The sequence below is a fragment of the Anomaloglossus baeobatrachus genome, chromosome 12, assembly GCF_048569485.1.
Source record: "Anomaloglossus baeobatrachus isolate aAnoBae1 chromosome 12, aAnoBae1.hap1, whole genome shotgun sequence".
Lineage (NCBI taxonomy): Eukaryota > Metazoa > Chordata > Amphibia > Anura > Aromobatidae > Anomaloglossus > Anomaloglossus baeobatrachus.
Genome location: NC_134364.1, coordinates 6276490 through 6293191, shown reverse-complemented (window position 1 = coordinate 6293191; position 16702 = coordinate 6276490). Strand labels below are relative to the sequence as shown.

Genomic DNA, 16702 nt, shown 5'->3' with positions numbered 1-16702 from the left:
CAGAGAGCTCATTACATGCAGGGTGCCGGACGCAGAGAGCTCATTACATGCAGGGTGCCGGCCGCAGACAGCTCATTACATGCAGGGTGCTGGCCGCAGAGAGCTCATTACAAGCAGGGTGCCGGCCGCAGAGAGCTCATTACAAGCAGGGTGCCGGCCGCAGAGAGCTCATTACATGCAGGGTGCCGGCCGCAGAGAGCTCATTACATGCAGGGTGCTGGCCGCAGAGAGCTCATTACATGCAAGGTTCCGGCCGCAGAGAGCTCATTACACACAGGGTGCCGGCCGCAGAGAGCTCATTACATGCAGGGTGCCGGCCGCAGAGAGCTCATTACATGCAGGGTGCCGGACGCAGAGAGCTCATTACATGCAGGGTGCCGGCCGCAGAGAGCTCAATACATGCAGGGTGCCGGCTGCAGAGACATCATTACACGCAGGGTGCCGGCCGCAGAGAGCTCATTACATGCAGGGTGCCGGCCGCAGAGAGCTCAATACATGCAGGGTGCCGTCCGCAGAGAGCTCATTACATGCAGGGTGCCGGACGCAGAGAGCTCATTACATGTAGGGTGCTGGCCACAGAGAGATGATTACATGCAGGGTGCCGGCCGCAGAGAGCTCATTACATGCAGGGTGCCGGCCACAGAGAGCTCATTACATGCAGGGTCCCGGCTGCAGAGAGATAATTGCATGGAGGGTGCCAGCAGCAGAGAGCTCATTACATGCAGGGCACTGCTGCAGTTACATCAGTATGTGCAGTGTGCCAGCTGCAGAGACATCAGTACATGCAGGGTGCCGGCTGCAGAGAGCTCATTACATGCAGGGTGCCGGCCACAGAAAGCTCATTACATGCAGGGTGCCGGCCGCAGAGAGATAATTACATGGAGGGTGCTAGCGGCAGAGAGCTCATTACATACAGGGTGCCGGCCGCAGAGAGCTCATTACATGCATGGTGCCAGCCGCAGAGAGCTAAATACATGCAGGGTGCCGGCCGCAGAGAGCTCATTACATGCAGGGTGCCGGCTGCAGAGAGCTCATTACATGCAGGGTGCCGGGGTACATAGAGCTCATTACATGCAGGGTGCCGGCTGCAGAGAGCTCATTACATGCAGGGTGCCGGCTGCAGAGAGCTCATTACATGCAGGGTGCCGCTGCAGAGAGCTCATTACATGCAGGGTGCCGGCCGCAGAGAGCTCATTACATGCAGAGTGACGCCGCAGAGAGCTCATTACATGCAGGGTGCTGGCCACAGAGAGATGATTACATGCAGGGTGCCGGCCGCAGAGACCTCATTACATGCAGGGTACCGGCCGCAGAGAGCTCATTACATGCAGGGTACCGGCCGCAGAGACCTCATTACATGCAGGGTGTCAGCCGCAGAGACCTCATTTCATGCAGGGTGCCGGCCGCAGAGAGCTCATTACATGCAGGGTGCCGGCCGCAGAGAGCTCATTACATGCAGGGTGCCAGCCGCAAGAGAGCTCATTACATGCAGGGTGCCGGCGGCAGAGAGCTCATTACATGCAGGGTGCTGGCCGCAGAGAGCTCATTACATGCAGGGTGCCGGCGGCAGAGACCTCATTACATACAGGGTGCCGGCCGCAGAGAGCTCATTACATTCAGGGTGCCGGCCGCAGAGAGCTCATTACATGCAGGGTACCGGCCGCAGAGAGCTCATTACATGCAGGGTGCCGGCCGCAGAGAGCTCATTACACGCAGGGTGCCAGCCGCAGAGAGCTCATTACATGCAGGGGTGCCGGCTGCAGAGAGCTCATTACATGCAGGGTGCCGGCGGCAGGGAGCTCATTACATGCAGGGTGCTGGCCGCAGAGAGCTCATTACATGCAGGGGTGCCGGCGCAGAGAGCTCATTACATGCAGGGTGCCGGCGGCAGAGAGCTCATTACATGCAGGGTGCCGGCTGCAGAGAGCTCATTACATGCAGGGTGCCGCCTGCAGAGAGCTCATTACATGCAGGGTGCCAGCCGCAGAGAGCTCAATACATGCAGGGTGCCGGCGGCAGAGAGCTCATTACATGCAGGGTGCCGGCGGCAGAGAGCTCATTACATGCAGGGTGCCGGCTGCAGAGAGCTCATTACATGCAGGGTGCCAGCGGCAGAGAGCTCATTACATGCAGGGTGCCGGCTGCAGAGAGCTCATTACATGCAGGGTGCCGGCTGCAGAGAGCTCATTACATGCAGGGTGCCAGCCGCAGAGAGCTCAATACATGCAGGGTGCCGGCGGCAGAGAGCTCATTACATGCAGGGTGCCGGCGGCAGAGAGCTCATTACATGCAGGGTGCTGGCCGCAGAGAGCTCATTACATGCAGGGTGCCGGCGGCAGAGGGCTCATTACATGCAGGGTGCCGGCCGCAGAGAACTCATTACATGCAGGGTGCCGGCCGCAGAGAGCTCATTACATGCAGGGTGCCAGCCGCAGAGACCTCATTACATGCAGGGTGCCGGCCGCAGAGAACTCATTACATGCAGGGTGCCGGCCACAGAGAGCTCATTACATGCAGGGTGCCGGACGCAGAGAGCTCATTACATGCAGGGTGCCGGCCGCAGAGAGCTCATTACATGCAGGGTGCTGGCCACAGAGAGATGATTACATGCAGGGTGCTGGCCACAGAGAGATGATTACATGCAGGGTGCTGGCCGCAGAGACCTCATTACATGCAGGGTGCCAGCCGCAGAGACCTCATTACATGCAGGGTGCCAGCCGCAGAGACCTCATTACATGCAGGGTGCCAGCCGCAGAGACCTCATTACATGCAGGGTGCCAGCCGCAGAGACCTCATTACATGCAGGGTGCCAGCCGCAGAGACCTCATTACATACAGGGTGCCGGCTGCAGAGAGCTCATTACATGCAGGGTGCCGGCCGCAGAGAGCTCATTACATGCAGGGTACCGGCCGCAGAGAGCTCATTACATACAGGGTGCCGGCCGCAGAGAGCTCATTACATGCAGGGTGCTGGCCACAGAGAGCTGATTACATGCAGGGTGCCGGCCGCAGAGACCTCATTACATGCAGGGTGCCAGCCGCAGAGACCTCATTACATGCAGGGTGCCGGCCGCAGAGACCTCATTACATGCAGGGTGCTGGCCGCAGAGACCTCATTACATGCAGGGTGCCAGCCGCAGAGACCTCATTACATGCAGGGTGCCAGCCGCAGAGACCTCATTCCATACACAGGGGTTCGTTACATACCCGATGCTGGCTGCAGAGGTTTCCTCCTCTGATTTGGGCTCTTTGATCTGGGCCTTAGGCCCTGAGAGGGTGAAAGTCTATCACATAAGATGACGGCAGTATTATGAATGACACATTGGGGATCTGAGCATGCCTCTGCCGCACAGTGGTGTACACAGATGGTATCACTCCCATCATCCCTGTCCTGAAGAGCTCACTCTCTAATACCCATATCTCATATACAATGTACGCAGGGCCGGATTATAGGCGGGGCAGACGGGGCTTCAGCCCAGGGGCCCCCACCATAAGAGCCTCTGAGGGGGCCCCCACCACCATCTGTGTGTCCGCCATTTTATTAATGTCGTAGTGGTTCAAGACCGCACTGTACCTTTAAGGTATTTCAATCCCGGCCATCACTACTGCAGACACGCCCACTGCACGCTGTATGGGCTGCGTGTGCCAGGATGACGTCACCGCGCTGCTGTTTCTTCCTGCCGTAGAGGAGCTTGTGGGAGGACCGGAGGTCTCAGTGGATCCCGGTAAGTATGAGGTCATTAATCATGGTGCCGGCCGGGCAGGAGGCTGCAGTGAGGAGGGAGCAGACGCCGCTGATAACTCCAGACCGGTTCCATAGTGTCAGCGGCCACTCTGCTATCAGTGTGAGTTATTGCAGGAGTGTGCTCTGCTGCAGATCAGGTCGGGCCTGTCAGTACAGGTCGGGCTGTCAGTGCCGGGTCATCGGCCTCATCCCTCCCCTGCAATAACTCACACTGATCTCCAGCACAGACATCACTACACAGAATCCTGCACTGATCACATCTGAGCCTGCAGCACACATTACACTATATGGCCTATATTACATATAGAATATGTTACATCCTGTCCTGTAGGCCCAGGTGTGATCAGTGCAGGGCATGGTATATCTGTGCACATGGTATACCACATCCAGCGTACAGAGAGAGTAGTGTGATACACTGTGTACACACATCAGATGGTATATAATAATGTGTATATTGTATAACCTCTGATGTCTGTATCACAGTATATTGTGTACCAGTCATGTATTCTCCTGTACACTGTACAGGGGCGTACCTTTGGGGGAAATGCGGCATATGTTCCCCTGCACGGCAATCAGGGGGGCACCATTAAAAAGTGTGAGGCAGCAGTATGGTGGGAGAAAATTGTAAGTGGAGAGTATTGGTGGAGAAAAGTGTGAGGGGCATAGTATAGAGCCTGGGTAGTGGGGGGGGGGGGGGATAAGCAGTATAGAGAAGGGGCAGCATGGTGGCCAGTGTGAGGATACAGTATGCTGAGGAGGGGAATGCAAGACTAAGGTGCAGTATAGTGACTGTATAGTGAAGGAGGTAGGCAGTATAGAGAAGGGGCAGCATGGTGGCCAGTGTGAGGGCACAGTATGGAGGGCACAGTATGCTGAGGAGGGGGAATGTGAGATTGAGGTGCAGTATAGTGACTGTATAGTGAAGGAGGTAGCAGTATAGAGAAGGGGCAGCATGGTGGCCAGTGTGAGGGCACAGTATGGAGGCACAGTATGCTGAGGAGGGGGAATGTGAGACTGAGGTGCGGTATAGTGACTGTATAGTGAAGGAGATAAGCAGTATAGAGAAGGGGCAGCATGGTGGCCAGTGTGAGGGCACAGTATGGAGGGCACAGTATGCTGAGGAGGGGGAATGTGAGACGGAGGTGCGGTATAGTGACTGTATAGTGAAGGAGGTAGGCAGTATAGAGAAGGGGCGGCATGGTGGCCAGTGTGAGGGCACAGTATGGAGGGCACAGTATGCTGAGGAGGGGGAATGTGAGACGGAGGTACAGTATAGTGACTGGATAGTGAAGGAGGTAGGCAGTATAGAGAAGGGGCAGCATGGTGGCCAGTGTGAGGGCACAGTATGGAGGGCACAGTATGCTGAGGAGGGGGAATGTGAGACTGAGGTGCGGTATAGTGACTGTATAGTGAAGCAGGTAGGCAGTATAGAGAAGGGGCAGCATGGTGGCCAGTGTGAGGGCACAGTATGGAGGGCACAGTATGCTGAGGAGGGGGAATGTGAGACGGAGGTACAGTATAGTGACTGGATAGTGAAGGAGGTAGGCAGTATAGAGAAGGGGCAGCATGGTGGCCAGTGTGAGGCCACAGTATGGAGGAGGGCACAGTATGCTGAGAAGGGGGAATGTGAGACTGAGGTGCGGTATAGTGACTGTATAGTGAAGGAGGTAGGCAGTATAGAGAAGGGGCAGCATGGTGGCCAGTGTGAGGGCACAGTATGGAGGGCACAGTATGCTGAGGAGGGGGAATGTGAGACTGAGGTGCGGTATAGTGACTGTATAGTGAAGGAGGTAGGCAGTATAGAGAAGGGGGCAGTATGGTGGCCAGTGTGAGGGCACAGTATGCTGAGGAGGGGGAATGTGAGACTGAGGTGCGGTATAGTGACTGTATAGTGAAGGAGGTAGAAAGTATAGAGAAGGGTCAGCATGGTGGCCAGTGTGAGGACACAGTATGGAGGGCACAGTATGCTGAGGAGGGGGAATGTGAGACTGAGGTGCAGTATAGTGACTGTATAGTGAAGGAGGTAGAAAGTATAGAGAAGGGTCAGCATGGTGGCCAGTGTGAGGACACAGTATGGAGGGCACAGTATGCTGAGGAGGGGGAATGTGAGACTGAGGTGCGGTATAGTGGACTGTATAGTGAAGGAGGTAGGCAGTATAGAGAAGGGGCAGCATGGTGGCCAGTGTGAGGGCACAGTATGGAGGGCACAGTATGCTGAGGAGGGGGAATGTGAGACTGAGGTGCGGTATAGTGACTGGGTAGTGAAGGAGGTAGGCAGTATAGAGAAGGGGCAGCATGGTGGCCAGTGTGAGGGCACAGTATGGAGGGCACAGTATGCTGAGGAGGGGGAATGTGAGACTGAGGTGCGGTATAGTGACTGTATAGTGAAGGAGGTAGAAAGTATAGAGAAGGGTCAGCATGGTGGCCAGTGTGAGGACACAGTATGGAGGGCACAGTATGCTGAGGAGGGGGAATGTGAGACTGAGGTGCGGTATAGTGACTGTATAGTGAAGGAGGTAGGCAGTATAGAGAAGGGGCAGCATGGTGGGCAGTGTGAGGGCACAGTATGGAGGGCACAGTATGCTGAGGAGGGGGAATGTGAGACTGAGGTGCGGTATAGTGACTGGGTAGTGAAGGAGGTAGGCAGTATAGAGAAGGGGCAGCATGGTGGCCAGTGTGAGGGCACAGTATGGAGGGCACAGTATGCTGAGGAGGGGGAATGTGAGACTGAGGTGCGGTATAGTGACTGTATAGTGAAGGAGGTAGGCAGTATAGAGAAGGGGCAGCATGGTGGGCAGTGTGAGGGCACAGTATGGAGGCACAGTATGCTGAGGAGGGGGAAGTGAGACTGAGGTGCGGTATAGTGACTGTATAGTGAAGGAGGTAGGCAGTATAGAGAAGGGTCAGCATGGTGGCCAGTGTGAGGGCACAGTATGGAGGACACAGTATGCTGAGGAGGGGGAATGTGAGACTGAGGTGCGGTATAGTGACTGTATAGTGAAGGAGGTAGGCAGTATAGAGAAGGGTCAGCATGGTGGCCAGTGTGAGGGCACAGTATGGAGGGCACAGTATGCTGAGGAGGGGGAATGTGAGACTGAGGTGCGGTATAGTGACTGTATAGTGAAGGAGGTAGGCAGTATAGAGAAGGGGCAGTATGGTGGCCAGTGTGAGGGCACAGTATGCTGAGGAGGGGGAATGTGAGACTGAGGTGCGGTATAGTGACTGTATAGTGAAGGAGGTAGGCAGTATAGAGAAGGAGCAGCATGGTGGCCAGTGTGAGGGCACAGTATGGAGGGCACAGTATGCTGAGGAGGGGGAATGTGAGACTGAGGTGCGGTATAGTGACTGTATAGTGAAGGAGGTAGGCAGTATAGAGAAGGGGCAGCATGGTGGCCAGTGTGAGGGCACAGTATGGAGGGCACAGTATGCTGAGGAGGGGGAATGTGAGACGGAGGTGCTGTATAGTGACTGTATAGTGAAGGAGGTAGGCAGTATAGAGAAGGGGCAGCATGGTGGCCAGTGTGAGGGCACAGTATGGAGGGCACAGTATGCTGAGGAGGGGGAATGTGAGACTGAGGTGCGGTATAGTGACTGTATAGTGAAGGAGGTAGGCAGTATAGAGAAGGGGCAGCATGGTGGGCAGTGTGAGGGCACAGTATGGAGGCACAGTATGCTGAGGAGGGGGAATGTGAGACCGAGGTGCGGTATAGTGACTGTATAGTGAAGGAGGTAGGCAGTATAGAGAAGTGGCAGCATGGTGGGCAGTGTGAGGGCACAGTATGCTGAGGAGGGGGAATGTGAGACTGAGGTGCGGTATAGTGACTGTATAGTGAAGGAGGTAGGCAGTATAGAGAAGGGGCAGCATGGTGGCCAGTGTGAGGGCACAGTATGGAGGGCACAGTATGCTGAGGAGGGGGAATGTGAGACTGAGGTGCGGTATAGTGACTGTATAGTGAAGGAGGTAGGCAGTATAGAGAAGGGGCTGCATGGTGGCCAGTGTGAGGGCACAGTATGGAGGGCACAGTATGCTGAGGAGGGGGAATGTGAGATTGAGTTGCACTTTCAGTGATTTTGGTACTGAGGGTGAGGGCAGTATAGAGAGGGGATTGCATGGGGGACATTGTGAGGGCACAGCTCAGGAGGGGGAGTGTGAGGAGGGGGCACAGTATAGACATTTGGAAGTATAGTGGGTACACAATGTAGAGGACGGTGTGAAGAGGGGGCCCAGTACTGAAAGAAGAGGCCATGTACCATAAGAGGGACATTGTGTGGGTCATTTTGTGCAGGGAGCACAGTGAGGGGCAATTATTTATTCAGGCGCACAGCGTAGGTCATATATTTATATTTAGGAGCATTATAATCATTCTGCTATTTATTTTAAGGGCATAATGTTGAGATGTGCTGCAGAAGGCCCGGGAGGTCTGCAGAGAGGAGCTGTGGATGTGAATAGTCATCATGACGTCTGGACAAGATGGAGAAGAAAGAATAAGATGACTCCGATCAGGGAAGATGTCACCTACAAGGTACCCGGATGTGACTGTATGTGTGTGATACTCAAAGCTTCTCATCAGGACTGTGGTTCCTGTATGGTCCAAAGTCTGATGAATACTGATAACAACTCCCAGCATTTTCTTACAATTGTTGAGGACATACTGGGAGTTGTTAATTCATGTGATACAAATGTATATGGGGATGTGACATTACAATATATTGTTGTAGTAAATTTGGTACTGTAGTCAAGTATTGGTGGTTCTGGTGATATATTCGTTTACTGATGAGGGTGCTAGTGATGTATTTTGGTATTGCTTTTGGTTCTGGTGCTGTACACCGTGTGCAGAATTATTAGGCATTTTATATTTTAGAGGATTTTTTTTATTATTGATCAACAACTATGTTCTCAATTAGCCCAAAAGACTCATAAATATCAAATCTTAATATTTTTGGCAGTTGGAGTGGGTTTTTTTTAGATTTGGCTATCTTAGGAGGATATCTGTCTGTGCAGGTAACTATTACTGTGCAGAATTATTAGGCAACTTAATAAAAAGCAAATATATTCCCATCTCACTTGTTTATTTTCACCAGGTAAACCAATATAACTGCACAAAATTTAGAAATAAACATTTCTGACATGCAAAAACAAAACCCCAAAAAATGAGTGCCCAATATCGCCCCCTTTCTTTCTGATGACACTCAGCAGCCGACCATCCATAGACTCTGTCAGTGCTTGATCTGTTTACGATCAACATTGCGTGCAGCAGCCACCACAGCCTCCAGACACTGTTCCCAGAGGTGGACTGTTTTCCCTCCCTGTAGATCTCACATTTTATGAGGGACCACAGGTTCTCTATGGGGTTCAGATCAGGTGAACAAGGGGGCCATGTCATTATTTTTTCATCTTTTAGACCTTTACTGGCCAGCCACGCTGTGGAGTAGTTGGATTAATGTGATGGAGCATTGTCCTGCATGAAAATCATGTTTTTCTTGAACGATACCGACTTCTTCCTGTACCACTACTTGAAGAAGTTGTCTTCCAGAAACTGGCAGTAGGTCTGGGAGTTGAGCTTCCTCCATCCTCAACCCGAAAAGGTCCCACAAGTTGATCTTTGCTGATCCAGCCCATACCAGTGCCCACCTCCACCTTGCTGGCGTCTGAGTCGGAGTGGAGCTCTCTGCCCTTTACTGATCCAGCCTCGGCCCATCCATCTGCCCATCAAGAGTCACTCTCATTTCATCAGTCCATAAAACCTTTGAAACATCAGTCTTCAGATATTTCTTGGCCCAGTCTTGACGTTTTATCTTATGTGTCTTGTTCAGAGGTGGTGGTTTTCAGCCTTCCTTACCTTGGCCATGTCCCTGAGTATGGCACACTTTGTGCTTTTTGATACTCTAGTAATGTTACAGCTCTGAAATATGGCCAAACTGGTGGCAAATGGCATCTTGGCAGCTTCACTCTTGATTTTCCTCAATTCATGGGCAGTTATTTTGCGCCTTTTTTGCCCAACACACTTCTTGCGACCCTGTTGGCTATTTGCCATGAAACGCTTGATTGTTCGGTGATCACGCTTCAAAAGTTTGGCAATTTCAAGACTGCTGCATCCCTCTGCAAGACATCGCACAGTTTGGGACTTTTCAGATCCCGTCACATCTCTCTTTTGACCCATTCTGCCAAAGGAAAAAGAAGTTGCCTAATAATTAAGCACACCTTATATAGGGTGTTGATGTCATTACACCGCACCCCTACTCATTACAGAGATGCACATCACCGGATTTACTTAATTGGTAGTTGGCTCTCAGCCTATACAGCTTGGAGTAGGACGACATGTATAAAAAGTATCATGTGAGCAAAATACTCATTTGTCTAATAATTCTGCACACAGTGTATTTATGTACATTTTACTGATTCTGATCCTGTACACATGTAGCAAGCCATGATTTGTAAAATTACATGACCGCAAGGGTTTCTACATTATGTTAGTAGCATTAAAGGGGTTGTCCAGGTTTGTGATGATAGTTTCTATGTGACTGCAGACTTCTGAATGCTCAGTGTGCACACTGCACACTGTCAGGACTCTCCGATGCCAGCAGTGAGAGCTTGAGGGCATGTAACTATTGAGTGAGGCTGCAGACGTCTAATTTGAATGTGGCCGGAAGTAAGCAAATCGCATACTTGCAGTCCCATGACTACTTGCTCATGGCACGGGAAAATCATGACAGTGTGCAGTCCGCAAGCTGTGAGAATTCTGAAGTCTGCAGTCATATAACTACAAATTTCCCTTGTCGACCTGGACAACCCCTTTAATAATAAAAGTAAGCCCCGTAGCATGCCCAATCCAACAACCTGTAATATACTCAATGTAAGGATTCGGCTCTGCTTGCTAATTTTAGAAGTGGTCACATGACCACTTGCAGGTCATTTTAATACTTTGAGTCACAATTAGCTCCTCTTCCTGCTTCTCTTTATGGGCTGTAGTATTTCACTGAACATCGAGAGAATTAGGAAGAGCAGCTCATCGGCACGTTGCAAGTGTCAAAATAGCGTATGAGCGGTCACCTGACAACTACTCAAACCGCATAAGCCGTGTATAGAAGGGGGCGCCAAACTGACCTCCTACTCCATGGACAGGAAAACCTAGATCCACCTCTGATCCAGTGTATGGCATACCGTGTACAGACATCAGCTGCTATGTACTACTCCGGAGACAATACAATAGAGAGCACATTGTGATTTTCAGCAACCATTGCTGCCAGTGAGAACTTTCCCTTTATTTTTACTATTCCTTGGCTGTCTTAACATTGGGATCAATAAAAAAATGTGAGTAACTTTATTTTCTGTGTATAAGTGTAAATCTGAATGTGGCAGAACAGGATACGATCCATGCTCAGTGGATTTATATCTAAATGCTACAGTTCGTGCTCTACTGTTACGGCTAAAAATGTTAACGTTATGGGGCCCCCACCAGATTTTCTGCCCAGGGGCCCCCACCAACCTTAATCTGGCCCTGAATGTACGTGTGAGACTTAGTACCTGGACGATGTAAGGATATATACTGGAGGGCAGGCTGTGGGGAACGCTGCCCCGGAGGTGAGGGAAGGAAGGAGCCAGGGGCAGGTGTCAGAGGATGGGGGCGGACGCACCAGACCCTGGAGATTACGGGGGAAAGATGATTGGGATTTCTTTGTGCGGACGACAATCTTTGAATATTAGGAGACTCTATAGGAAAGTTACGCGGCTCGTTGCGCATCCGCTGCACATTTCCCTAACTGGGTTATAGGGTCAGAAATGGTGGGGGGAGGGGGGGGGCAGTCCCGTATACGGCTAATGACACACGGCGCGCACCGCGCTCATTATAACACGCCGGGCTCCGACATGGTGACATAACTGGGTTTGATAATCTCAATCGGCCAAACAGGATTCTCCGCTCAATGTCCCGGAGGGTAATCCCCCGACAAGAAGCGCTGTGTAATGGCGGCAGGCGCAGCGTGGTTCGGGGATCTGTCAATCACTAGGAAGCCCCCTCCCCCGATCAGAGTCTGCGGGGAACTAATCAAAACCAGAGAATTTACCCGAGGAGCTGAGAAAAGTCACAACGTAACACGGAGACCGCGGGATATTCCGAGCAGATAACGGGCTCCTCCAAGCGGGGGCCTCTGGGGTCTGCAGCTGAAACCCCCTAACAAGCTCCTCCAAGCGGGGGCCTCTGGGGGTCTGCAGCTGAAACCCCCTAACAAGCTCCTCCAAGCGGGGGCCTCTGGGGGTCTGCAGCTGAAGCCCCCTAAAAAGCTCCTCCAAGCGGGGGCCTCTGGGGTCTAGAGCTGAAGCCCCCTCACAAGCTCCTCCAAGCGGGGGCCTCTGGGGTCTAGAGCTGAAGCCCCCTCACAAGCTCCTCCAAGCGGGGGCCTCTGGGGTCTAGAGCTGAAGCCCCCTCACAAGCTCCTCCAAGCGGGGGCCTCTGGGGTCTGCAACTGAAGCCCCCTAACAAGCTCCTCCAAGCGGGGGCCTCTGGGGTCTGCAGCTGAAGCCCCCTTCACAAGCTCCTCCAAGCGGGGGGCCTCTGGGGTCTAGAGCTGAAGCCCCCTCACAAGCTCCTCCAAGCGGGGGCCTCTGGGGGTCTGCAGCTGAAGCCCCCTCACAAGCTCCTCCAAGCGGGGGCCTCTGGGGTCTGCAACTGAAGCCCCCTAACAAGCTCCTCCAAGCGGGGGCCTCTGGGGTCTGCAGCTGAAGCCCCCTCACAAGCTCCTCCAAGCGGGGGCCTCTGGGGTCTAGAGCTGAAGCCCCCTCACAAGCTCCTCCAAGCGGGGGCCTCTGGGGGTCTGCAGCTGAAGCCCCCTCACAAGCTCCCTCAAGCGGCGGCCTCTGGGGTCTGCAGCTGAAGCCCCCTCACAAGCTCCTCCAAGCGGGGGCCTCTGGGGTCTAGAGCTGAAGCCCCCTCACAAGCTCCTCCAAGCGGGGGCCTCTGGGGTCTAGAGCTGAAGCCCCCTCACAAGCTCCTCCAAGCGGGGGCCTCTGGGGTCTGCAACTGAAGCCCCCTAACAAGCTCCTCCAAGCGGGGGCCTCTGGGGTCTGCAGCTGAAGCCCCCTCACAAGCTCCTCCAAGCGGGGGCCTCTGGGGTCTAGAGCTGAAGCCCCCTCACAAGCTCCTCCAAGCGGGGGCCTCTGGGGGTCTGCAGCTGAAGCCCCCTCACAAGCTCCTCCAAGCGGGGGCCTCTGGGGTCTGCAACTGAAGCCCCCTAACAAGCTCCTCCAAGCGGGGGCCTCTGGGGTCTGCAGCTGAAGCCCCCTCACAAGCTCCTCCAAGCGGGGGCCTCTGGGGTCTAGAGCTGAAGCCCCCTCACAAGCTCCTCCAAGCGGGGGCCTCTGGGGGTCTGCAGCTGAAGCCCCCTCACAAGCTCCTCCAAGCGGCGGCCTCTGGGGTCTGCAGCTGAAGCCCCCTCACAAGCTCCTCCAAGCGGGGGGCCTCTGGGGTCTAGAGCTGAAGCCCCCTCACAAGCTCCTCCAAGCGGGGGCCTCTGGGGTCTAGAGCTGAAGCCCCCTCACAAGCTCCTCCAAGCGGGGGCCTCTGGGGGTCTGCAGCTGAAGCCCCCTAAAAAGCTCCTCCAAGCGGGGGCTTCTGGGGGGTCTGCAGCTGAAGCCCCCTAACAAGCTCCTCCAAGCGGCGGCCTCTGGGGGTCTGCAGCTGAAGCCCCCTAACAAGCTCCTCCAAGCGGGGGCCTCTGGGGGTCTGCAGCTGAAGCCCCCTAAAAAGCTCCTCCAAGCGGGGGCCTCTGGGGGTCTGCAGCTGAAGCCCCCTAACAAGCTCTTCCAAGCGGGGGCCTCTGGGGGTCTAGAGCTGAAGCCCCCTAACAAGCTCCTCCAAGCGGGGGCCTCTGGGGGTCTGCAGCTGAAGCCCCCTAACAAGCTCCTCCAAGCGGGGGCCTCTGGGGGTCTGCAGCTGAAGCCCCTTAAGTTCTTATGAAAACACCTAGAGGAAGAGCTTGTCCAGAACATGTGAAAATAGCCGAGGGACCCGGCCGGCGTCTGACCACAGAGCAGAGGGACCCGGCCGGCGTCTGACCACAGAGCAGAGGGACCCGGCCGGCGTCTGACCACAGAGCAGAGGGACCCGGCCGGCGTCTGACCACAGAGCAGAGGGACCCGGCCGGCGTCTGACCACAGAGCAGAGGGACCCGGCCGGCGTCTGACCACAGAGCAGAGGGACCCGGCCGGCGTCTGACCACAGAGCAGAGGGACCCGGCCGGCGTCTGACCACAGAGCAGAGGGACCCGGCCGGCGTCTGACCACAGAGCAGAGGGACCCGGCCGGCGTCTGACCACAGAGCAGAGGGACCCGGCCGGCGTCTGACCACAGAGCAGAGGGACCCGGCCGGCGTCTGACCACAGAGCAGAGGGACCCGGCCGGCGTCTGACCACAGAGCAGAGGGACCCGGCCGGCGTCTGACCACAGAGCAGAGGGACCCGGCCGGCGTCTGACCACAGAGCAGAGGGACCCGGCCGGCGTCTGACCACAGAGCAGAGGGACCCGGCCGGCGTCTGACCACAGAGCAGAGGGACCCGGCCGGCGTCTGACCACAGAGCAGAGGGACCCGGCCGGCGTCTGACCACAGAGCAGAGGGACCCGGCCGGCGTCTGACCACAGAGCAGAGGGACCCGGCCGGCGTCTGACCACATAGCAGAGGGACCCGGCCGGCGTCTGACCACATAGCAGAGGGACCCGGCCGGCGTCTGACCACATAGCAGAGGGACCCGGCCGGCGTCTGACCACATAGCAGAGGGACCCGGCCGGCGTCTGACCACAGAGCAGAGGGACCCGGCCGGCGTCTGACCACAGAGCAGAGGGACCCGTCCGGCGTCTGACCACAGAGCAGAGGGACCCGTCCGGCGTCTGACCACAGAGCAGAGGGCCCGGCCGGCGTCTGACCACAGAGCAGAGGGACCCGGCCGGCGTCTGACCACAGAGCAGAGGGACCCGGTCGGCGTCTGACCACAGAGCAGAGGGACCCGGTCGGCGTCTGACCACAGAGCAGAGGGACCCGTCCGGCGTCTGACCACAGAGCAGAGGGACCCGTCCGGCGTCTGACCACAGAGCAGAGAATCTATTCACATTTCATTTCACAAACATTCAATTTGTGGCAAATCATAATATCTGCAATAGTCCTGAAGAGACGCGGGGAGCACTCGGGGGTCTCCTAGCAACGTATCCCCCAGCTCTATGTCCCCCCGATCTCTGTACATACAGCGGGGGAGCGGCTCCTCACTGCTGTCACACGCTGTCTGCAATGTGCAGCCTGTGCCTTCTCTCCATTGCTGAGCTGTGACGTCCTTGCACAGTCCAGATTCACCGCACAATGGCTGCTGTACTCCCTGCCTCGGCTTTTATACAGGCTCCGATTCTAATTGGCTGTGAGGTATCATGTGCTCTTATAGCTGCAAAGCATATTGGGGAAAGCCCACCCCCCGGCAGCCCCCCAGGTCGTGAGCGCCCTCTCTGGCTGTAGCAATCGCCTGCAATGTGCAGATTTGTGCAAACTGAATAGTCAATTGCTCGGTTCCGTGAATTCCTAAACCTTTGATATAAATTCGATTGCATTAAATCTATTATTATTATTATTATTGACCAATGATCGAATGTTTCACAAACGGAGCCACAACTTCATGTTACACTTTTTTGCTTCGTTTTCGCTATTTTTAAAGCGTATAATCGGAGCGGTGATCGACGCAATAAGACGAGACGTTCAGGAATCGCAACTGTAAAAAAATACAAGAAACGAAATTATATAAAAAGACAGAAAGACGAAGACGAGCGAAGCGTAAAATGTGCTGAAAACAGTGCAAATATCGACAAAGCGCTAGAAACGCCGACAAAAAAAACGCAACGAGTCCCCCCAGAACGTAGAGAACGCGTCAAAAAGCGGCAACATTTATAACAAGTCACATCGATGCACCATGTGGCGGCACATTGAGGCTCCTCTCATCACCACCCCTATCTGGTGACAGGTGATGGGGGTGATCAGCGGGGGCTGTGGCAGGTCACATTGATGCACCATGTGGCGGCACATTGAGGCTCCTCTCATCACCACCCCTATCTGGTGACAGGTGATGGGGGTGATCAGCGGGGGCTGTGGCAGGTCACATCGATGCACCATGTGGCGGCACATTGAGGCTCCTCTCATCACCACCCCTATCTGGTGACAGGTGATGGGGGTGATCAGGGGGGGCTGTGGCAGGTCACATCGATGCACCATGTGGCGGCACATTGAGGCTCCTCTCATCACCACCCCTATCTGGTGACAGGTGATGGGGGTGATCAGCGGGGGCTGTGGCAGGTCACATTGATGCACCATGTGGCGGCACATTGAGGCTCCTCTCATCACCACCCCTATCTGGTGACAGGTGATGGGCTGTGGCAGGTCACATCGATGCACCATGTGGCGGCACATTGAGGCTCCTCTCATCACCACCCCTATCTGGTGACAGGTGATGGGGGTGATCAGGGGGGGCTGTGGCAGGTCACATCGATGCACCATGTGGCGGCACATTGAGGCTCCTCTCATCACCACCCCTATCTGGTGACAGGTGATGGGGGTGATCAGCGGGGGCTGTGGCAGGTCACATCGATGCACCATGTGGCGGCACATTGAGGCTCCTCTCATCACCACCCCTATCTGGTGACAGGTGATGGGGGTGATCAGGGGGGGCTGTGGCAGGTCACATCGATGCACCATGTGGCGGCACATTGAGGCTCCTCTCATCACCACCCCTATCTGGTGACAGGTGATGGGGGTGATCAGGGGGGGCTGTGGCAGGTCACATCGATGCACCATGTGGCGGCACATTGAGGCTCCTCTCATCACCACCCCTATCTGGTGACAGGTGATGGGGGTGATCAGCGGGGGCTGTGGCAGGTCACATCGATGCACCATGTGGCGGCACATTGAGGCTCCTCTCATCACCACCCCTATCT

At 55.0% G+C, this 16702-nt stretch overlaps 1 long non-coding RNA gene across 1 annotated transcript in view; it reads left to right on the top strand.

Annotated features, from left to right (window-relative positions):
* The first annotated feature begins 3650 nt into the window (after nucleotides 1–3650).
* The window catches only part of LOC142258095 (uncharacterized), a 162780-nt gene continuing 149728 nt past the window's right edge, over nucleotides 3651–16702 (top strand). Inside the window, exons 1-2 of the long non-coding RNA XR_012727710.1 lie at nucleotides 3651–3724; nucleotides 8127–8267. This is a non-coding gene — a long non-coding RNA (uncharacterized LOC142258095). The remainder of the gene's footprint in view (nucleotides 3725–8126; nucleotides 8268–16702) is intronic.